This window comes from Manis javanica, chromosome 5 (assembly GCF_040802235.1).
Source record: "Manis javanica isolate MJ-LG chromosome 5, MJ_LKY, whole genome shotgun sequence".
Taxonomy (NCBI): Eukaryota; Metazoa; Chordata; class Mammalia; order Pholidota; family Manidae; genus Manis; species Manis javanica.
Genome location: NC_133160.1, coordinates 70,643,414 through 70,652,546, shown reverse-complemented (window position 1 = coordinate 70,652,546; position 9,133 = coordinate 70,643,414). Strand labels below are relative to the sequence as shown.

At 36.0% G+C, this 9,133-nt stretch overlaps 1 protein-coding gene across 1 annotated transcript in view; it reads left to right on the top strand.

Moving 5' to 3' along the window:
* The first annotated feature begins 5,583 nt into the window (after window positions 1–5,583).
* The window catches only part of LOC108384227 (bifunctional heparan sulfate N-deacetylase/N-sulfotransferase 3-like), a 131,325-nt gene continuing 127,775 nt past the window's right edge, over window positions 5,584–9,133 (top strand). Inside the window, exon 1 of the mRNA XM_073237090.1 lies at window positions 5,584–5,668. The gene's annotated coding sequence lies outside the window, so the exon portion shown is untranslated. The remainder of the gene's footprint in view (window positions 5,669–9,133) is intronic.

The window sequence follows — 9,133 nt, the reverse complement described above, 5'->3', positions numbered from 1 at the left end:
TTTTATCTCTCTCTGCATCAGCTACTCTGCGTTCCTGTTCTCTGATGTCTATTCCATTAACGGCCTCTTGCACCTCATCCAGTCTGCTGTTAAGTCCTTCCAGAGATTATTTTATTTCTGTATTCTCCCTCCCAACTTCATCCATTAGCTCTTGCATATTTCTCTGCAGCTCCATTAGCATGGTTATAACCTTTATTTTGAATTCTTATTCTGGAATATTGGTTAAATCTATCTTCCCAGATTCCTTCTCAGGGGTTGTCAGGAGTATTTTGGACTATATCAAATTCTTCTGCCTTTTCATGGCAATAGAGGTAGTCATGGGGCAGTTGGCACATGTGACAGCTGGGAGAACAAAGTCCCTACTTGCTTGTTGTTCACCTTCCTCTCCTGTGAGAACAGCGACCACTTGTAGCTTGTGCTGGACACCTGCACTCCGATGGGGCCTCTGATTCTCACCCAGTCATCTGCAGAGGTGGCTCTGTGCTGTTACTGTGGGTGTGGCCCCTCTCAGGCTGCTTCCCTGCTATGGCGGGGCTGTGCCAGAGGAGGAATGGATGGGAGGCTGTTTATTGCTGTGAGGAGCCTCAGAGCTGCCCTGCCTCCCAGGGGGCTGGAACATCTGAATTTTCCCTGGATTCTCAGCTGCTGGGCTGAGTGTGCTGGGATGATTCAATCTAACTGTGAGACCCCCATCCTTTAGGACTTTCAAAAAGTACTCACTTTTTTTTTCCCCAGGGGTGCCGGCTACAGGGCCCTGCTCGCAGGTTTTACTGTTCCATTTCCCTAATGTCCTGCACACCATGCAATATGTGTCTGCACTTCTGATGTGGATGACTCAGGCTGGGTATTTAGCAGTCCTGGGCTTCTACTCCCTCCCTGCTCCATATAAAAAATGAACAAGTGGAACTACATCAAACTAAAAAGTCTCTGTACAGCAAAGGACAACATCAGCAGAACAAAAAGGTACCTTACTCTCCTCCCACCAGGGAGCTGGTGTTGGGGGCGCGCTTGGGTCCTGCCAGGCTGTGGCTTGTATCTTATCCCCTTTGTGAGGTGCTGAGTTCTTGCAGATGTGGATGTAGCCTGGCTGTTTTACTGTATCTTCTGGTCTTTCTTTTAGGACTAGTTGTATTTCTTGTATTTTCAAAAATATATATGATTTTGGAAGGAGATTTCCACTGGCCTGCTCACACCACCATCTTGGCTCCTCCCCTCTCCTCTCACTACTTTTATTTCAAATAGTACTGGGGGTCCTAAGCACATCACTTAGACAAGATGAAAAGATAAAAGGCACCCAAATGGTAAGGAAGAAGTTAAACTGTCACTATTTGCAGATGACATGATATTATATGTAGAAAACCCTAAATACTTTACCAAAAAACTAGAACTAATAACTGGTTTCTGCAAAGTTGCAAGATACAAAATTTAATACACAGATCTTGTTGCATTACTATATGTTTACAATGAACTAACAAAAGGGGAAATCAGACAAACAATTCCATCAAATTTACAACTGCATCAAAAAGAATAAAATATATAAGAATAAACCTAATCAAGGAGGGGAAAGACCTTTACCCTGAAAACTTTAAGACACTCATGAGAGAAATTAAAGAAGACATCAAATGGAACCCATGTTCATGGATATGAAGAATTAATATTGTCAAAATGGCCATCCTGCCTAAAGCCATCTACAGATTCAATGCAACCCTTATCAACAGCATTCTTTAGGAACTAGAACAAATAGTTTTAAAATACATATGGAACCACAAAAGACTCTGAACAGCCAAAAGAATCCTGAGAAGAAATAACAAAGCTGGGGGAATTAGGCTCCCTGGCTTTAAGCTATACTACAAAGCTATGATAACCAAAACAGTATGGTACTGGCACAAGAACAGACCCATAGATCAATAGAACAGAATAGAGTGCCCAGATACAAACCTATGCATATATGACCATTCATATATGTTCAATTAATATGTGATAAAGGATGTATGAATATACAATGGGGAAAAGACAGTCTCTTCAGTAACTGGTGGAAAAACTGGACAGCTACATGCAAGAGAATGGAACTGGATTACTGTCTTACCCCTTACAGAAAAGTAAACTCAAAATGGATCAAAGACCTGAATGTAAGACAGGAATCTATAAAGACCTTAAAAGAAAACATAGGCAGGGATCTGTGAACATAAGCATTAGCAGTTTTTTCCTGGACACATCTCCCTGGGCAAGGAAAAAAATATAAAAAATGAACAAGTAGAACTACATCAAACTAAAAAGCCTCTGTACAGCAAAGGACAACATCAGCAGAACAAAAAGGTACCTTACAGAATTGCAAAGTGTACTCGTAAATGATTTATTTGATAAGGATTATCATCCAAAGTATATAAAGAACTCATATGCTTCAACACCAAGAAACAAATAACCCACTTAAAAAATTGGCAGAGAACCTGAGCAGACATTTTTCCAAAGAAGAAATACACATGAAAAGATACTCCACATTGCTAATCATCAGGGAAATGCAAATCAAAACCTCAGTGAGGCATCACCTCACACCAGTTAGAATGGCCCCTAGAAATAACAAGAAATAAAAAGTGTTGGCAAGGATGTGAAGAAAAGGGAACCCTCCTACACTGTTGGTGGAAATGTAAATTGGTATAGCCACTGTGTAAAGCAGTATGGTGGTTCCTCAAAAAACTAAAAATAGAAATACCATAACCAGGAATTTGACTTCTAGGAATTTACCCAAAGAAAACAAAATATCTGATCAAAAAGATATATGCTCCCCTGTGTTTCTTGTCACATTATTTATTTACACTAACCAAGATATGGATAAACCAAAATATCTGTCAATAGATGAATGGACAAAGAAGATATCCATTCCGTTAAAGGGGTACCATCCAAGGATAGGGTTATCCATCCTATACACAAGGGAATATTATTCAGTTATTTAAAAAAAAAAGAAATCTTGCCATTTGCAACAACATGGATGGACCTTGAGGGTATTATGTTAAGTGAAATAAGCCAGGTGGAGAAAGACAAATATATGATTTCACTTATGTGGAATCTACAAATAAAACAAAATGAATGAAAGAGTGGTAGTCTCATAGACACTGAGATTTGACTAGTGATTACCATGAGGGAGGGTTTGGGGTTGCTAGGTAGAGAGGGGGAAGGAGATGAAGGACACAAAAATTCTTAATTATAGTATAAGTTGGTCACAGGGATGGTAGCACAGCATGAAGAATATAGCGAATGATTCTGTAACATCTTTCTATGTTGACAGATATCACCACTAGTTTGGGTGAGGATTTAATAATGTGTGTAACTGTTGAACCACTGTGTTGTATACTTGCAACTAATATAAGTTTATATATCAACTATATTTCAATTAAAAATAAAAGGAGATGGAAGTGTTGGAGGAGAGTGAAGATAGATAAAATGAGAAAGCAAAAACCTTAAGGAATAAATTATATAGATATAAATATGTATATGATTATCAGCAATAATACATGTATGTATATATAATTGTATATGTTGCTGATGATTAAAATAGCACCTAATGTTTTATGCCATTTTTTGAAAGTTTATCAAGCACTCCTACATATTATCTCTTTTATAATCCTTATAAAAATTCTATGAGTTAGATAATTGTCTCCAATTTAACAAATGAAGGGAAAAGCTGAGAGAGGTTCTGTGAGTTGTCTGACATCACTCACAATAGCAATAACAGTAGTAGTAGCAATAGTATCAGCAGCAAAAATAAAGGAGTATACAATACCTGGTAATTGTTGGAAACATGCTTTATGACAGTTTCTATACCAAGAGCATAAATGAGTTATCTCTTCCTCACAACAGCGCTTTGAGGTAATTAGTTCCCTTACTTTACAAACAGTCTGAAGCTTGGAAAGCTTAATAACATGCCCAGTGCTGAATAGGGGCAGATTCAGAGTTCCAGCTGAGACCATCTTCCAAGTCACTTGTAGTGACTACACTGCAAGTCCCAGAGCTGACATGTCAAACAATACTTCCAGTTCCCTACCTATGTTCCTTTCATAAGGACAGAAAGAGAAGGGTTCACACCTTCCATGTCAGCGGCACCCCTCCCCACACTTCCACACACCAGGAGCCTGTATCCCACTCATCTCTTTATAGCTGCCGGACTGAACAAATTCTCCTTCCTCTGCCCAAGCCCATGTGGGGACAGAATCTAACTGTCCTCAATGACATGCCATTAGTTAACCCTTTTGCTTCTACAGTTAGGTGTGGAAATCCACAAACAAGCCTGTCTTCCATCTTTGAGAGCCCTCAGGACCCATATGCCACATGGTTCTGTTGCGCAAAGGAAGTTGTACATGTAAACAGAGCAGTGACGGAAAGACTTAGATGCCTAATTTTCAAAAACTTACTGTTTGTCAGATGAATTGAAATTTGAGATTCAGAAGTTCTCTTCCTCTGCTTTTACACAACAGGGAGGATCACTTGCTCCGCAGATGAGGCATACATACAATCATGGATAGTCTCTGAGTAAAATTATCTGTTTATCCCCCGAGAAAGATTTGGAGACCATGAACAGGATGGGACGGGGCCTGCAGGTGTCATGTATACTCTTAAGGGATGAAGATTTTGTTGTGGGTCCAGCCATACTGTGGGAAAGAGTAGAATGAATTTTGGTGTGATTGAGTAAAAAGAGCACCTAATTTGGATCTATAGTCTTCATCTAGGATCTACCACTGATGTTTCTGTGAAAATGAGCACGTCATTTCTCCTCAGTTTCCTCATGTGTCAAAGAAGTGTGAACTAAGGTCCTTTGCAAATCTACCATTTAGTATTACTTTCTGCCTAGTTGAGGTTGGTCCTCAACTACAATGGTCTGTGTCGTGGGAGTGGGAGGAGAGAAGGGTTATAAGAATAGAAATTCAAATAAGAATGTGAAGGAAAAGAGGTCTGTTAAATAATCACAGCATGGTAAATACTTTATAGGTATAACAATTAAAACTATTCAAAATAGCTTTGTGTCAGAAGTAGAGGTTTTGTTTGTCTGGTTTTTAACAAAAGGCCAAATTAGAGATTTACCCTTTTGAAGAATAATCACTATCTTTTGGGAATCTAAGACTTAAAAATTGAAAATTCTTACCTTTTGAATACCAAAGACATACCAGAAAATTAACAATGTTTCTTTCAATATATGTTCTTCCGTAGGTTCACTTAAAGAGAGTGTCCTTCTTTGGAGGACTTCTTTTGATCACTCAAGTGGTGATCTATGTTCTGAGGGGTAAAAAGAGACATATTTGATGTGGATGCTAGTTCCTTTGATACCTGCAAAATAAACTTCTCATTTAACTCTTTTTCTAACTGACACGTTTTGCTGATTTATTGCAAGCTAAAGAATAAATATATGTATGTGTTCATATAATCTTGAAAGCATCTCTCTAGCTGTAAAGTGGTAAAGAACCTACTTTCCATTTAATTCTCTCGTGTATAAAGGAGTAGTTTTGTCATTTGAATGTAAAAGGGAGATATTTTCTAAAACTTCTCAACACCTTCTCTACCTGATACATTTTTTTAAATTATGTATTTCAGGCACTACTCGATACTCAGAATCTTTTGCGTGCACAAATCACAAATTTTACATTCAACCTGGGATTTTCAGGGAAATTTTACCATACAGGTAAGCAAAAGGAGATGAACTGTATTCATTAAGGCCTCTTCAACTGCTCTGTTTAAAATTGTGACCCCTCCTCTTCACACCTTCCTACATTCCCTGTGTCTCTCCCCTACTTTTTCTTCATATTATTCAATTCCATTTAACATATTATTTTTTAACCTTACAAAATGTTAATGGTTTTAAAGTTTATTCACCATATTATTATCTAATAGCCTTCCTTTTCTACTAAACTATAATTCACATATATGAAAATGCATTAGTAATAAGTATAATGCTCGATGAATTTTGACAAAGCATACACAGCATTGTGACCAGCATGCAGATAAAGAGAGAGAATGCTACCAGAATCTCGCCCCCAACCTTGTACTTCCTTAGTCACGAGCTTTCTTCAAAGAAAACCACTATCTTCACTTCTAATATCATAATTAATTTGCTTGGTTTTGAGATGTATGTAAAAGGAATCATATAGTATGGACTTTTCTATAGCCAGCTTGTTTTGTTCAATATTATTTTGGTTTCTCAGGTATTATTGGGTATAATTATAATTCTTATCAATTTCATTGTTTTATAGTATTCTATTACTTAAATATACCAAAATATCTTTATTCCAGTCCTTTCCAATGCAGGTGGTTGGGTTGTTTCCAGTCTTTGCCTTTTTTTGAATATTAATGTTTAGAACATTTTTATATCTGTCTTTCAGAAAATACACTATTCTTTCTGTTGGTTATCAACCAGAAATAGAATTGGTAATTATGTGGCACACTTATGATCATATTTAGTAGAAAAAGCCAGTTTTCAAAGTGGTTATACCAATTTTCATTCCCAACAGCATATGAGTGTTCCTGTTACACTGCATTCTCACTGATATTTGATATTGCTTGTCTTTAATATTAGCCTGTCTGGTGAGCATATAGAGATATATTATGGTTTTAATGTACATTTCTCTGATGAGCAGTGAAATTGAGCTTCTTTCATATATAGATTGGCCATTTGTATATCCTCTTTTGTGAAAAACTTTTCAATTTTTCTTTTGGGTTGTCTGCTTTACTTATTGATTTGTAGAAATTCTTTATATATTCTTAATGCCCTTTATCTGTGGGGTTCTCCTTTCATACCCCTAATGATGTTTTTTGATTAACAAAAATATTTAGTTTTAATGTAGCCCAGGTATCTTTTTTTCCCTTAATGTCAAATTTCTGTGATTTTTAAAAGATATCTTTGCATACCACAAGTTCATGAAAATATGTTCCTATATTCTTAAAATGTATAAATCTGAGATCAATTTGGAATTGATTTTTGTGTATTGTAAGAAGTGGGGTCAAGATACCTTCTTTTTTCCATAAAGGAATATAATTAGTATCAAGTGTTGAGATGACCATCCTTTTCCCACTGCACCACAGTGTCATCATTGTCATAAATTAGATGACCACATATGTGTGTGTGCTCTGTTTCCAGACTCCACTGTTCACTGGATTGATTTGTCTCTGTCATACTATCTTATTTACTATAATTTTATAATTAATGTTAATATTTCTTAGTGTAAGAGGTCCAAGTTTGTTGTTCTTCAAGATTGTATTGGCAATTCTTGGCCCTTTGTCATTTCATATAAATATTAGATTCATCTTACCAATATCTACAGAGAAACTTGCTCAAATTTTTATTGAGATTACATTAAATCTGTTAATTAATGGGGAGGATTGTCATCCTAAATATTGAGTCTTCCAAGCCTTGAACATATTTAGGTCCTCTTTAATCACACTTGATAAAACTATTGTTTTTAGATTTATTCTTTGGTGGGGTGTATTTTTTTTATTTTGGTATCATTAATCTACAATTACATGAAGGACATTATGTTTACTAGGCTCCCCCCTTCACCAAGTCCCCCCCACATCCCTGTTCACAGTCACTGTCCATCAACATAGTAAGATGCTGTAAAATCACTACTTGTCACCAAGTTCACAGTCACTGTCCTTCAACATTTGGTGGGGTGTTTTGATGCAACAGTAAAGGGCATCTTGTTTTTTATTTCATTTTCCATTTCTTTGTTGATAGTATGTAAAAATACAATTGGTTTGGTGTTCTGGTTTTGTATCCAGTAACCTTGCTATATTGTTATTAATTCAATAGTTTGTAGATTGTTTTGGATTTTTCTACCTGTTCGATCATGTAATTTTTGAATAGTAAGATTTTTATTTCTTCCTTGCTAAGTCTTAAGAATTTTGTGTCTTTTCCTTGCCTATTGCACTACCTTGAATCTCCAGGACATTATTAAAGTGGTCATGGTGACACTCATGTCTTGTTCCTGACATTGAGGGAAATCTTTCAGTAGATTGGTACCTGTTCGCAAAGGGAATCCTTTCATATACCATTTGGTATACACTTTATATTAGCTTAAGGAAGCTCTCTTTTATTCCTAGATTACTGAGAGTTTTATCATATATGGGAGTTAAATGCACTTTGTTTTAAAACTATTTATCTGTTATCTCTTTTCCTTAACTAATACAATACTCCATGAAGGCTTTACTGCTATAACATCAGCAACTAGAACAGTGCTCATTGAAAAATGAATTAATGGACAAATGATTCAGTAAAAATAAAACCACCTTTACTTTAACTATTAGTATTTATATGGAACAAGGTCAGAGAATAAAATTTGACCGTGTTGTGTTGTGAAAGAAAATCACTCTAAATATTAAGAATTAAAGACTTTCCCAAACACAACAGAAATATATGAAAACACTCCTGGCAACTCCCTTTTTTGTCCAACGCCGAGTGTTAAAGAATGACTCTAACCAGTTTCTCTCCTTCCTTTTTATTTCTGAAGGATTTATCCTTTTTCCTTACTTGGTTACTTTCCATAGCTCACAGCAAGAATATCTTCTGTCTAAGCAAGGAAAGTACAATACAGGAGGAGGCTAGGGCTTGAAGGGGGCTTGAAAGCTTAACTTAGCTAGAGTTGTCTAAAAATCAGTAAAATTATTTTTCAGCAGTATATTTATTTATACAGATATAAAATTTGTATCTTTCAAAAATTAGACATTGTGAAATTTAATTGAATTACATTCCCTTCCTTGCTAAATGAGTAATTAATTTTTCTATTAAAAATACTATTTCATTCAGTCTTGAAGGAAAGGCGGAAAACAGCACTGTCATAATAGTAAGATCTTATTTCAGGAAAAGGTTTCATCTTTGATTTATTTTAGTTTTAGTTTTTGAAGGGTTTGTGCATTGCTTGAGAAATAAAGAGATGAAGGAAATGAAAATCACATGTCCCTTTTAGTGAGCAACACCATATTCAAGGTATATGGCTAAGCTCTGTTCATGTACCTTTTCATTGAATCCTAAGAGTTAATGTTACCTTATATAGCTAGTTATGTATCAAAAAATAGTCTTAACTTTAGGTCGGTCAGAGCCCAATTCTCATGGATTAAAAAAATTAGATTCTTATTGTTTAATTGGCAATCCTTA